Below are 15,602 nucleotides of genomic sequence, written 5' to 3' on the forward strand. Positions count from 1 at the left end.
GCTTAATGACATTAAAGAAGGTGGAGGAGTCCATTGGTTGCTTAATTTTGCTGATCTGTACATAACACTGAAGTTTATGTATATCAAATGTGCAACCTTTCATCATTACCACCTGCTCGGAGAAGCCCATCCTAGTTTTCATTTTTTTTTTTTTTTTTTTTTTTTTTTTTTTTTTACAATTTACAAACGAATCTATCATTCTACAGAGGAAAGAGCTGGGGAAAGAAAGATTTGGGAGTTTTCATTCTTACTGTTTCTACAACCATATGTACCTATGGGAATTTTAAATGTTTCTAACATTAATTAAACCATATAAGAAAAAAAGTATTTTTAGTTTTGAAAAAAAAATACAGCAACTGGTATGGTAATGCAAAAAGCAGGAACCATGTAGTAGGGGAAGGGGTGAGAGGGCAAACAGATATTGGGAGCCCCTAATTTATTCCTTTACTCAAAAAGTCTTTATTGACCACCTGCATGGTACCAGGTACAACGTACCCACAGGAATAGAGCAGTGAAGAAAACAAAATGTTTTCATGGAACAAGATGTGCACAGTACTGGCTAACCTATTTACCCTTCAAAGTTCAGTGTAAACGTTTCCATTGGGAGGCATTCCTGGAGGCAAACTCACTATCTTCCCAGGTCTGATTGCTTCAGGATCACTTGTTTAATGGTCTGGTAGCAACTTGAACTATTCTATCATATCACAGTTTCCAGGAAGCATATAGAGTTATCTGTGGTAAATGTCTACCTCCCTCACTAGACTTGAAGTCCCATAAAGGCTCTCCAGCCTTTGCTCTGCTCTACTCCCCAACATAACAGGTTAGCATGTCCCTTGACCTTTGGGAGTCTGCAAAAAGGTCTCCTGCTGAGGTCATCTCTGAACAGTGATATAAATTAGTTTTTGCCTTAAACACACACACACACACACACCTCCTGCTGTGACAACTGCAGCCAAGATAATTGTCTACTATGCATTAAAAAGGTAAAAACGTTTTGGGAACAATGATTCATCCTAAGTGGAGGTGTGTACTTGTGAATCTTGTAAGACTGCTGACCAAGCTATGGCCAGAAAGCTGGAAAAGTACCAGTTCTTGGGTAAAAGCATCCATAAATGGGAGACCTTGAGGTTGGCTCCAGGCAAAGAGGAGAGAAGAGCAGGACAGGGAATGTTTTTGGGAGAGGAGACCCAGGAAAGGTCAGCTTGCTATAAGCCTCTCCTCTAAGTCTGGAGGGTTTGATCCTCTCTGCCAGTGTTGTGGGAGATAGGGAGGTGGTGGCTTTGGGGATAGGTAGGGGGAAGGTGTAGGCAGTGGTGTTAAACCACACCACATGTTTTCTCCCCTGTCAGCCATCTTCACAGCCAGTCCCCACATCTTGCCCTACTAACACACACATAAAAATGTTTCCTCTGAAACTGTAGCGTCACAGATGCCCTGGGTAGCTTTTTTTGCATTTTGTTCAGCTGGGGATCTTTGAGCTCTCACAGAGTAGAGTATTTGGGAGTTAGATACTTTTCCCCCTTTACAGCCAGTCATTTTTTTTTTTTTTTTGAGCAATGATGGAATAGGACATTATATTACTTTCAGATATACAACATGATTCAGTATATATATGTATTATGAAATGATCACCACAGTGTAACATCTATCATCACCACATAGTTACACACTTTTTTGTGTGTGTGATGAGAACTTTTAAGATCTACTCTCTTAGTGATTTTCAAATACACAACACACGATTATTAACTATAGTCACTATGCTGTACATTACATCTCCAAGACTTATTTCATAACTGGAAGTTTGTACCTTTTGGTCACCTTCACCCATTTCACCCACCCTAATGCTCAGTCTTAATCTATAGTGAGCTCCTTTCTCTTTTTCCATTCTCTGGGCAGCTGCATGCTGGTCCAGCCAATCAGCAGCCTTGCATGGCATCTCTAAAATCATTTTATAGAGTATGGCATGCTGTTTAATGGCTATCTGTGTTAAACAGAAAAAAAATGACTTGACAATTTGTAGCTAGCTAGGGGGCTTCTGAAGATAGGTCCTGGTGAGCAAACACTAAGTATACCATCAGCACATGACAGGGAGTGAAAAGATTACTTATAATTACTTATCTTATACTTTATGCACATCATATTATATGTAAAAACTTTACCAGTTTTGTGTGCTTATTGGCCATATAATAAAGATTTTTAACCTAGGGTCTATGGATATCCAAATGGATCTAAGAATATATTGAAACCCTTAAAAACTTACATATACATATATATTTTTTTCTTTTTTTTCTAGAAAGATGGTTCAAAGTGTTCATCATATTCTAAAAAAGAAACAATTATCCAAAAAGTGTTAAGAACCACTGTGCTACAGTTACTATATTTCAAATCTTTTAAAATCCTATGAATGCTTCATAATATCTATCTTATTATTATAAGAATGTAATTTGGCTAGAATTATCACAGTTGAGGAGTACAGGAGTTACAATGTGGAGTTAATCACTGTAACGGGAAAGTAGTTTTTGCTTTCTTAGACCTTCCTCTTGTACCTTATAAACATTCAACAGCTGCCACCAGGTATAACTTACTTAGGTCTTTATTGACATGAAGAGGAACCTAAAGACTAATATCGTATTTCATTTATTAAAAAAAAAAAGCTAAGGTAATACACAAAGACTGAAAATTTAAGCACACTAGTTAAGGAATTAAAAACCTAAGTATCCAAGATAAGATTAGGATTTACAAGTGACATATATTAACTATATGCAATTTTAGTTAGCCCATAAGTGAATTTTCAGACTTAAATACCTAATGTAGACTTTGATGTTTGGTAATGACAGTACACACTGGGTATTTAGAAACTGATGGGGTTGTTTTCTTATCTGCAAAATTATACGGCTTATTGTCTTATACTGCATTTCCATTAAAAAGGGAAAAAAAGGAAAATCTTTGTGTTTATTGATTTGAAAGACACATGAGATACAGCTCTTACGTTTTGATACTAAAATCATTATGTATGTGATACAACTTAGAAGAAGTTACAAGTACCTGTAAAAGCCACACAGGACAATCATTTTCATTAGTTACTCATAGTCCAAGTCAAGGTGGGGAATAAAGATAATTCGGTTTATGAAGACTAACTAAAACACTTACATGTTTCTCTTCTGACCTTAAGTCCATTACTTAATGGATTATGGAACCTAAACATTCCTTCTTAACTAATGTTACCCAAACTCCTTTGCAAAACTGCTTATGAGAGAACAAGGTTTATGTCAAGTTCAGCAATGAAAAAGCCAGAAAGTTTCCTAAATAAAGACTTAAAAATGTCCAGTTGTAAAGACTAAACTAAAAACTATGAGAAAGGCCATTAGAGCAATCAACAGATGTAGAAGGTGTTGTGGGAAAGCAAGGTAGATGAAACTACTTATTGATAATAAAAAAATCATTAAAAATTTAATTTAAAAGGTGCCTTAAATTATCACTTAGTGGGATTGGCTTGGTTATCAGAAATGTGGCAGTTAGTACATTAAAGAGCTAATGGTGAATTTTTAAAGCACAAATTATTCATTAAGTTCTTAAAATCTAAAGACATAAAATTGAGTGAATTTGAGTACGTATATTTAATATATTTCAAGACTGTATCCATACTTTTACCTAATTGTTTTATACTAGGCAAACTGCTCAGATTCCTAACCATCAAAAAAATATATCATTGGAAAGAGACTGACAGACATTTCTCATGAAAAGAATTTTTCTTTTTCACAGAGATGAGTCAACTGAACACAAGGGGATTATGATACAGTGGAAGCTATTTTGCAATCTTAATGTATTTTCTATTATAAATGGTAAAATACATACACATAAAAGCACTCTATAATGTTATAAAATGGAGAAAATTGAAGCAAGTGTCAAGACTTTCCTCTTGGGTGTACTTTTTCATTTGTAGATCTGATCACTAGATTTTAGATTTAGATAGGGTATGCCCTGGGAACAAGCACCTCCATTTTAGCATGCTGGTATCTAACTGGAAATAAACCCATATCACCTTTGCAACAGTGTGTTCAAGATATCGTTTGTACTCATTCCATAGTTACACTAAAGAATGGGAAAGCCAAGGGAAATTCTGAATTATTTTACAGGTCCATCTTGCTCTCTCCCCCCAGCTCTGTACTCTTTGAAATAAACATATACATACATACATATGAAGGTAGACAATTGTGTTTACACACACACGTGCATACACGTGCACACTCATTTGCAGATGCAATGTAAGTTCACAAGATGTGGCATGAGTTTAAGCAGTTTTTAAAGTGCACAGTACATTTTACCATGTAGTTCTGAAACCCAGCATTTGCAAATCTTTTAAAATTAACCGAACTGTTAAAATCCCATCACTCTGGCAGTAACCCAGCATAGCTGTCTGTGCCTTTAACAAAAGAATTCTGTAATAAAACGAGATTTTACATGCTGAAACAGAATATTTTAAAACATCTTTCTGCCGGCTGCTCATTTTAGTAATATTTGTGGAATTTAAAACCCACACACACATACACAAATGTTCCCATGGAAGATTAGGCTAAGTTTTTAGGTTAACCTCAGAATTATTAAATTTTTATATCAATCTTTTAATGAACACTTTTGATTTATTTACTTTAAGAAGAAACCCAAGTACTGAAAAGACTTTTAAGGCTATGTATTCTTTAATTGCCGTAACAAATGCAACCAGGCTAACTTTAATCAAAGGAGACTCATAAGTAGTTTTCACACTACATTTGTGAATGCCTCTGAGCAAGGTGGACTGAATTCTGCCTCAGCTTCTCTTGTGTCTGGAAATAGGTGCAATCAGCTGTGACATCTGCTGTATATTAGGGCTCAACTGCTAGGGACAGAAACCTAATTAGAATCAAAAGGAGGAATTTATTATAAGGATATTATTGAATCTAACAGAACCTAAGGACAAGAGTGAGGCTGGGCACAGCAGACCATCTGGAACCAGGGACTGGAATGCTATCAGGATTCTCTGCTTCTCTCTGTACTTTATTTGGTTTTATTCCTCTTTAACTACAGAGTGGTTTTCCCCACATATTAGAAAACATGGCAATACGGTTTTTATGTTTTATATCTTACAGCTTCAGCCACTACCAAGTCCTCATTTTCTCAGTTTCAGTGATGAAAACTCCTGTGGAAAGTGTCTGAGTACTGAGGTCCAATCACTGTGGCTGGGGAGAAGGGTATGATGATGGGGCCATATTGAGGTAGGTCATTCCCCTGTACCAAATCAACTGTGTGTGTGTGTGTGTGTGTGTGTGTGTGTGTGTGTATCTGCGGTCACACTGTGATGACATGGCAATTCTGTAATGTTTTTGGAGGCAGGAGGTGAAGATCCATGGAAGGGCTGGAAGTACAGGTGATTTAAGGCAGGCGTATGTTGGCGGGTGGAAGGAATGAAAGGGAGGATGTAAAAAGTGGCTTTTCTCTTTCTCTATGTGCAAGTAAACTTGTGTTGCTTATACAATGCTCTCAAATGTTCTCTTGGCAACATATTACCTCTAAATGTTCTGTGAGAAGATGCCACTCTGGAACTTGTGCCCAGTGGTGCAATGGCCTCCCTTGCTTCTAGCTGGCCATGCTTCCAAAAAAACAGTGCTCAGCATGCTGCAGGGGGCTCCAGTTGTTTCTAGCTGCTGTTTTCTTAGACCATGCTGCTCATCAGGGGTTCAGGTAACATTCTGAGCTGTACAACTGATTTCCAGGCCACAGATATCCAAAATATGATAAAGTTGAAAAGCCTTAGGGGCCACCAGTCAATTTCTTTGGAAATGATTATGGAAGCTATAGGAAAAAAGTAAAGCTATTCTTTTGAATGATGATTCCAGAATAGGTTATGGTTAAAGTTATCTTTGTGTTAAATCCATTCTCTTTCTTATCAGTTGGAGAAGTCACAACGAAAATCAGAAAAGAAAGCAAACAAAAACTCAACTTTTTACGGGGGAAGGGCCATAAATAGCTAATACATACAAGGTTCAAGTCTGGAGCTGTTTAGTTTGGAAGTTATGGAAATTTTATTTGGAGACAGTCCCTAAATTCAATTGTAACTGGAAATGCATGTAACTGGAAATGTGTGTTGACAAGGCTTAAGGAACAGGGGAATGAAATGGACAGCATTTGAAGCCTGCAGTGCTCTGACTTCATTATATCAGCTGAGTGGCTGAAAGATGACTGGAAGTGTCTTTCATGACAGCACCACCATACTTTGTAAACCTGCCCAATTCTTGCCCCTGAGAAGAGAGGAGAAGGGGGAGATAGAGAAGACTAAAATCCTTAGTAAACATTTAGGGAGATAATAGTATCTCCCTCCCTTTATTTTTTTTTAAACTAGAGAAAATGCAAATATACACAATAGTAGAGACAATAACGAACAGTGACCTCACATTAATCTGTTGCTTAGCTTTAACAACAAGCAACTCATGGCCAACCTTATTTTGCCTACACTTCACCACTGCACTAAAGTTTTTAAAGCAAATCCCAGAATCACAACATATTTAATATATTTAGTATTTAATCCACAAATATTTCAGCATGTATCTAAAAGAATGATTTTTCCTTAAAAAACCCACATTATTATTCCACATTAAAGTAGCAATAATTCCTTAGTATTATCAATATTTAGTCAGTATTACAATACTGCCATTTATTCATAAACGTATTCTATAGCTCTCTTGTTTGAACTGGGATCAAAATAAGACCTATGTATTGTATTTAGTTGATGTATCTCATTTCTAAAAAATCCTCTACGTCTTCTCCTTACAATTTATGTTGATGAAACAGGATTATATGTCCTACACAGTTCTTTATTTTCTTGACAGCATCTCTGTGGTGTGATTTAACATGTTCCTCTGTCTCCTGTATTTCCTGTAAACTCATAATAAGATCTAGAGGCTTGAGTGGCTTGATGTTTTGGGAACAAATCCTTCATACATGATGTTGGGGTACATAAGGTTTAGTAGTTTTCTATGGTTTCATAGTTACTTGTGATTGTCTAAGTCCTTTACTTCATTAAATATTGTGAAATGGTGCTCTGATGTGTTATTCCTTCTCCATTTATTGGCTGGGATATATTTAAAAACTGAAGCTTTCCTACGTCCTCTTGCCATCCTCTTCTTTAAATGTTAGCATACTATTCACACTTTTCTCTGCCTTGCCTTTTTTTACTTAACAATTTATCCTAGAAACCACTTCTTATTGTTTACAACTGCATAGTTTATTCAACCAGGTCCCAAGTAATGTACATTTGAGTTGTTTCCAGTCTTTTGTTCGTTTTTAAAACTTATTTATATGTTGGTCAAAGTCTAAAATGGTCAAGTAGGACAAAAGTGAAAAGCAAAGAAGAACCAGGTTAAGATGCTCCTATTCACTGTAGCATGGATATGATTACAGAATCTTGCTTTTCAACCATTGCTCATTCAAAATTTTAAAAAAAAGGTCCTTTTTTTTTTTTTTTTAATTTACATCCAAGTGCAATAATGATTTCAGGAGTAGAATCCAGTGATTTATTCCCTATGTATAACACCCTGTGCTCATCCCAACAAGTGTCTTCCTTTAATGCCCCTTGCCCATTTAGCCATCTCCCCACCCACAACCCCTCCAGCAACCCTCAGTTTGTCCTCTGTATTTAAGAGTCTGTTATGTTTGTCCCCCTCCCTGTTTTTATATTATTTTTGCTTCCTTTCCCCTATGTTCATCTGTTTTGTATCTTACATTCCACATATGTGTGAAGTCATATGATATTTGTCTTTCTCTGACTAATCTCACTTAGCATAAAACCTCTGGTTCCATCCACATTGATGAGAATGGCAAGATTTCATTCTTTTTGATTGCCAAGTAATACTCCATTGTGTATATGTACCACATCTTCTTTATCCATTCATCTGTTGAGAGACACTTGGGCTCTTTTCATACTTTGGCTATTGTCGATAGTGCTGCTATAAACATGGGGGTCCATATGTCCCTCTGAAACAGCACACCTGTATCCCTTGGATAAATGCCTAGTAGTAAAACTGCTAGGTTGTAGGGCAGTTCTGTTTTTAATTTTTTGAGGAACCTCCATACTGTTTTCCAGAGTGGCTGCACCAGTTTCCATTCCCACCAGCAGTGCAAAAGAGATCCTTTTTCTTTGAATCCTCACCAACATCTGTTGTTGCCTGCGTTGTTAATGTTAGCCATTCTGACAGGTGTAAGGTGGTATCTCATTGTGGTTTTGATCTGTAGTTCCCTAATGATGAGTGATGTTGAGCATTTAAAAAAGGTGAGTCTTAAAAATCATATTTTCTGGCTCCTTTATTTGCCTCAGTTCTTCCAATTTTCTGCTTTGCTCAGCTCCAACCAACCTTTGAAGACCTCTAGCCTCTACCAGCTCTAGTCACCGCTGAACCTGTCCACATCTCCAAGTGGCATCATGCTACAGAACCCGCCTGCCTTTTCTCCAAAGCTTGGCTATTGAAGCTCACACTCAGTCACTACCTCCTGGTTACCACTACTGTGACTAGTAGGCTGCTGTAATGGTAAAGGCAGCAGTAGTGCTAATGGGGATACTAATGGGATTAAGGTCAGCTCAGATATGGCAGCATCATGGACTTAGGGAAGTGATAACAGGAAAATCGGGACTCTTCTTTATCCTGGTGATTCAAACCAGTGTGGTTCTCCTACATCAGTTTTTCATGTACATGATAATGTTCTAGGACTAGCTTCCAATTCTCAGAAGATCACATGCTTACACGCCATAGACATTTCCAATATAGATACATTATTCTTGGCCTTTGGTTTCTAGTCTTTTACCTGTCACTTCTTGAAAAATGAATCTCCTCTCATGTCTTCAATTATCACTCCTATGCAAATATCTTTGAAATATTCATCTTCAGCTCAGGCCTCTCTCTAGGGACCTACAACCCAAGGTATTCAACACCAGATGTATCACCTTGATCTGAAAACTGCTTGCCTCACCAACTCATTTTCAGGGATAGATACATCATTCTCCAAATCATCCAGGCTTAAATCCATTGGTAATATATTCTTTTCTCTTTGCCCCGTACCATTTAATCTGACCAAATTCTTCTGATTTACGTGGAGTCATGTGAAAACTTAGAACTGACAATCCTATCACAAGGGCCTAACTAGTGGATAAAGGCTGGATTGGAGGTGATTCTTTAATAGCTACGCTTTGTCTGTGGGATAAACATATCAGATAAAAACCTTGCTGGCATGCTAGTTGGGTATAAGTAGAAACACTCAATATGTAGGAAAAAAACAAGCATAGGAGAAAAAAGACCCTAAAGTCCAGGACAAATGAGTCCTGATTAACAAATGAAACTGATAAAATAAGCCTGACTCCTCTCAGGAGAGAGAATAGATGTGAGAGGGGTTTATATCACATGCCAAAAGAAACACCAAGGATTAGGGAGGTAGCCAGAATGAATGAGGTCAGCAGTGAGAAATCAGGGAAACCCTCTAGTACTCAAAAGACTCCTGGAGAAGGACTGGAGCTGTCACCCCTGTGAGACTCTAGAAAGCATTAGTAGGATCAGTGCTGTAGAAGACAAGTTTTTGCTCAGTAAAAGGGGGGGGAAATATATGAATAATTTATAAGCTAGCCAAATTTGGAGATAGCTCTAGAGATAGTGAATAAATGAACATATGACAGGGATATTGTAGATTTTATTCAAACACTGCAAATGAACTTTGTTTACATGTCAGAAACGAACTTTCAATATGTTACCACCACTCAACCCACCCTAGTCCATTTACTTGTACTTGCACACTTACTTTTCCTTCCTGTTTCAGTGGATGAACTATCTTGATTGTCAAGAGCAGTCCTTCCATTTATGCACTAGATTCCATTCTCTCTTTCCTAAGTCAAGATTTGCTGCTGTAATTGCTCCCCATATATAATTGCACAAAAATATGTTGCAATTACTCGTCTTAAAAGCATAATCCCTCCCTTGTCTCCATACCTGCTTCAATCTGCCACCAGCAAAAGTCCTTGGAAGAGCTGGCTTTATATGTTGTTCTCCAGTTCCTCTCCTCCCAATTCTCACTTACACCCACTCAAATGAGACTTTTGACCCTCTACTGACTGAACTGCTCTGTCAAGATCATAATCCGATGATAAGTCCTCAATTCTCAATATGTTTGATCCATCAGCAGCATTTGATACTAATCATGCCCTCCTGCCTTCTTCAATTGGACACTGGAATACCTCCACACTCTCTTTACCCAGACAGTGACACTGGCTTCTTGGCTGTTCTTAGCCATGAAAAGCTTAGTCTTGTTCAAATCATGTGCACTTGTTCCCTCTTTTGAAATGCCCTTTCCTCAGATAACTAACTTGCCTTAGGTCTTTACTCAAACGTCACCTTTTCAGAAAAGTGAGGTTTTCCCTGGCCACCTTATTTAAAACTGCTCTGCTGCCTCCTCCCCACTTTATTTTGCTCCCTTCTCTGTTACTGCCATCCCATATATTGCATTTTTTGATGGTTTGTTTCCCCTCACAAAGATGAAGCACACACAGGTACAGACTTTTGTTTATTTTGTTCACTAACATATGCTAGTGCTAGAACCTTACCTGGCACATAATAGGTGCTCAATAAATATGTGTTGAATGAATGAATGAAGACAATGACAGAAAGAAGGAGAATGTATGATGTGAATAAGGTCTGATGTTTGACACTGTTCAATGATGTTAGGTCTTCTGTTCTAACAATTTGTTTTTTGACCAAATGTAGCATTTATGCCTTAGAGTAGGTGCTGTACTTTACTTCAAATATACTGCTTTGGCAGAATATTAAGGCTTACCAAAAGCCAAAAAAACAACTATCCCACAAACTTCAGAACCACTAAACTTGTATGCTCATGTTCTAGATTCAGTAGAGCCAGCTTTGACTACTATTGATTTGAAGTGTGCTCTTGGCCAGCCTTGCACAATATGGCACTGCATTAAATACCTAGTAACCAAATAAAAATAGTAGAGATTAAGAAGAGATTAGAGCTAAATGGAATGTCAAACAAAACTCTCAGCTGGGATACTATTTTATATTCCTGAGTGGTTGCAAGTAATTCCTGAAATTATTCTGAGGGTGAATTCAGTCTGCCCTTGGCCACTGCTTCCCTTTCCTGACCCCATCACTACGCTGAGCACACTTTCCTGGAGCTCACTGCAGACGTATCCTAAACTCCGGTGAAGCACAGCTTGTTCAGAGCTCTGAGTATACCATCTGATACTGAGCTTTGCAAAACTGCTCCAAAAAGGCTTTGTGACTGATGAATGCCTGACCAGGGGAGACCTCAGTGACTGTGGGTCGCCGGTACTTTTAAAAAGTACTCCAAGTGGATTTGTGCTGTTTTCCCAAGGCCTCTCAGTGCTTGTCTGGTCTGTCACATCCACAAATCGCAGCAGTGCCCTGTCACAGAAGTTCAGACCAGTAATGGCATGATGGCTCTTTCCCTACTTCCTTCTTCAAAAACCACCAGCAGAACTTTAATCTACATTCCTGGTCCTCTGAACAACCAACAAAGAGCCACTTCTGAGAAGCATCAAATCTGCTTTCCAGAAATATATTCAGAGATAGAAAATAAGGATTTTATAAGAAAAAAAACATTGTGTAAAAAGAAAAATGGCTAGTTACTTAAGCTAAAAAAAATGTGCAGTTGGCTTTGAATTTATAAATCAGAAAGTATAAAATCAAAGACAGCCACATTTTAACATAAGGAATTTAAATATGTCTTAATTTTCTTATTTAAAGTATACTTTACTGCTGATAGCACTTACATATAAAATACAAAGTAGTATTTTCAAAAATAAGAATTATTTCAGGCTATCTAAGATAGCTTTAACATATAGGTCCTAAGTCTCCGAGGAATTAAAATGCAATCATTTCAAAAGCCAGTTTCAAGATTCAGTATGACAAATCTAACAACGACTTTTTAGTATGCTAATATTTGATTAAAATGTGATGACAGAGCTACAAACAAAACAGCTCTGAATCCTAAAAAAATTTTTGAAGCCAGTATTTCTTCTAAGGAAGGAGAAGGGCTATTCTGTTGAACTCAATTCACATAGGAGAGCCTACGTACAGGTCATTGTTCTATGCTCTTGGGAGTAAGGGAATATAAAGACAGCCTCTAGGAGCCTAGAATTCAGAAGGGAGAGACAATTCTATAAATGCCTACTTAGAAAGAGAAGTCCCTGACATGAGAGGCGTGAAACGCTGGGATGGAAGAATAATATTGATGAGGATGACGTTAGTTACCAATACTACCACCAGCACCACCACAAATGGTCTAGACTTTCACAGATCTAAACTACCCAGCAAGCCCCTGAGGTAGGTTGCATTCCCCTTCCCTTCACCATTTATAAATGAAGAAACTGACATTTATAGCATCTAGGTAAATTTGCCCAACATTACACAGACAGGCAAGTGGTGGGTCCAGATTTAAATCCATTATCTGCCTGACTCCAGAACCTTTGCTCTATCTACCCTATCAGGCTGTCTCACCGTAGTTCAGATGAGGAAGAGAAAATATCTCCTGGGAGCTCAGTAACACTGAGGAATCCTTCAGGAATGAGCTTTAAAGGAATGTGAGGATGAAGGTGGTGGCACTGGAGGCAAGGTGCTCCGTGTGGGGGAACACTCCTGCAAGGCCCAGCAACGGCACAGGGTGGGCTGAACTAAGGGACTCAGATGTAGTCGCCTGGGGTGATTTTCAAACTATGCTTCCTGCAGCCCGCTAAGTTCTCTTCAAGTGTCTCAGACACTGAGAAAGGATGAGACGGAAAAAGCTTAGAGTATAGGGAGGGAAGAGGTCCAAGAAACATAACTCTGGGAATTCTTTCGCTTAGCTTGATACTAACAGAGGAGTGTGCACAGAAGGTGAAGAAATGGAAGAAGCTAAATCAGCCCATATGAAAACTGGAAGAGGGTCTCAGGAAGGGGGTATGAATTCTGGCAGATGGGCAGAAAGGCCAGAGAGCAAAGGACTCAGAAGTGGCTACTGGATTGAAGATGAGGAAACAGTCAGTGACATCAGCTCAGCAGTGGTGGAGGGATGGAGAAGCCATCTGCCAGGGTTTGAGATGTGAGTGAGGAGTGAGGAAGCGGAGGCACTAGGTGTGCCAGACTTTTAAGAACTTTGGTGGTAAAAAGGAGACAGGTTGTAACCTAAGAGCAACAAAGATCTAAGGAAGATTTAAAAAGGAATACACTACCCCAAAGTGGATGTAGAACATGAAATGTATTTCCAGAGTTAATTTTTAATTTCCTGAGTTCACTGCTGTAAGAATTTCAAGCCATTTTGGCATATATATCCTGGCATGTGCATGAACCTAACTGTGGAGATAAACGCAGTAGCAGCTCAGACAGAAACCAAAAGTCCCCTGTAAAATTACTGGAATGGTCATATTAAGTCTTCCTCGAACTTCTAATCACCCCATAATTTCAACTATAACATAATGGTTAGAGGTCTCTCCTCCAATGGGTGAAGGCAGCTGCCCCAAAATGTAGCTCAGTAAAGTTGGTTGAATGAACACTAGCACTAGCACAAAAATACCTAACAACACATACAATAATGATTATTCAAAACTTCAGATCTTCTCCACTGTTAAATACTTTTCCTTTGTATTCATGTTTTATTTGTTTTACCTTAAGTCACCCCCAATCATGCTGACATCTACTACCGATGATTACATTAGACCTAAAAGTGTTCTTAAACAAATGAAAAATACTGACTTCCATTCCTGAAAGCCCTGCTTCCAATTTTCAGGAGGAAATTAAATAATGTATAAATCAAATACTGGGCCTAAGCCCAGACAGCTGAACATCGTTTTGTCCTTTCAAGGCAAAGAGGAAGTGTCTGCTGTGGCAGAGACATGCCAAGAGAAATAAAGCTTAACCTCAGCCCCATGTGAAAGTGATTTTAGATAATCGGGGGTGTCTGCAAATAGGTTAAAAATGGGACCACATACTAACAGGGAACTTTCCATGGAAGTTAAAAAATGTATCAAGATCTAACCTCCACCTTAAAAACAAAATATGTTGGGAAAATGGCATGGCCTTAGGAATTCTATATAAAGGCTGCAGAGGAAAGGGAAAGCTGCTGGGGAGGAAAGACTTGACAAGGCAAACGGAAATTAAAACGTGTTTTTGCTTATCAATTACTATAGGCTCACAATTTGGTTTCTTTGTAATTATAATTGCCAAATTCAAAAAAAAAAAAAACGATGTCTGGGTGTGAAGAGGAAAAGAGGAAGGGGTAGGGGAATAAGGGATGGGGAGAGAAAGTGCAAAAAAATATGTGGGTAGAGTGGTAGATGGTGAAATTATTTAGATCAGGGGCTAGCTAATTTATTCTCTAAAGGGCCAGATAGCAAATATTCTAGGCTTTGTGGAGAACGCAGTCCCTCCTGTAACTACTCAAATCTGTTCTTGTAGCGTGAAAGCAGCCACAGGCAATATGTAAATGAATGTACATAGCTGTGTGCTAATAAAACTTTATGGACACTGAAATTAGAATTTCATGTATTTTTCTTCTTTTGATTTTTCTTCAAACACTTAAAAATGTAAAACTGGGGTGCCTGGGTGGCGCAGTCGGTTAAGCGACCGACTTCAGCCAGGTCACGATCTCGCGGTCCGTGAGTTCGAGCCCCGCGTCAGGCTCTGGGCTGATGGCTCAGAGCCTGGAGCCTGTTTCCGATTCTGTGTCTCCCTCTCTCTCTGCCCCTCCCCCGTTCATGCTCTGTCTCTCTCTGTCCCAAAAATAAATAAAAAAACGTTGAAAAAAAAATTAAAAAAAAATGTAAAACTATTCTTATCTTATAGGTCTTAGAAAAACATATTGTGGGGCAGATTGGACCTGGAGACTGCAGGCCATAGTTTGCTGACCTCCGACTTAGTTAACTCCCCATTACACAGAACATTCCTATGAAATTGGGCTTGACTCAAATTTTGGATTCTGGATTAGAAAAACTAGTGTTCTTCCTTTCTTTTTTTTCTTCCAGGAGATAACCAAAAAGATGGTAATAATGGTAAGAAGCATTTATTTGAAAGATACAGATCTTCTCAGCCTATAAAAAAGACAAGCGGGGCGCCTGGGTGGCGCAGTCGGTTAAGCGTCCGACTTCAGCCAGGTCACGATCTCGCGGTCCGTGAGTTCGAGCCCCGCGTCGGGCTCTGGGCTGATGGCTCAGAGCCTGGAGCCTGTTTCCGATTCTATGTCTCCCTCTCTCTGCCCCTCCCCTGTTCATGCTCTGTCTCTCTCTGTCCCAAAAATAAATAAACGTTGAAAAAAAAAATTAAAAAAAAAAAAAAAAAAAAAGACAAGCATCTCTACTTTTTTTTCAGTAGGACACTTACACTAGGTAGCATATCAAAGTTTATGTAGTAAAAAATTTGAAGCCAAATGTTATATAACCATTAATATGTAGCATTATTCAGAGATCAAGAATGATTTTAAAATATTATCCCCTTCATCAGAACTTAACATTTTATAAACATCCTTTGCAGCATAATGCTAGTCTGGAATTATTTGTAAGTTTCCATCATCACCTCTATGGAAAC

General features: G+C 38.4%; 1 protein-coding gene across 2 annotated transcripts in view; it reads right to left on the minus strand.

The window, feature by feature from the left end:
• Positions 1-15,602, minus strand: part of AFG2A (AAA ATPase AFG2A) — a 362,101-nt gene that overhangs the window by 11,567 nt on the left and 334,932 nt on the right. The gene's annotated exons all lie outside the window — the stretch shown is intronic.

This window comes from Puma concolor, chromosome B1, assembly GCF_028749965.1.
Source record: "Puma concolor isolate L17-30 chromosome B1, mPumCon1.1.hap2, whole genome shotgun sequence".
Classification (NCBI taxonomy): domain Eukaryota; kingdom Metazoa; phylum Chordata; class Mammalia; order Carnivora; family Felidae; genus Puma; species Puma concolor.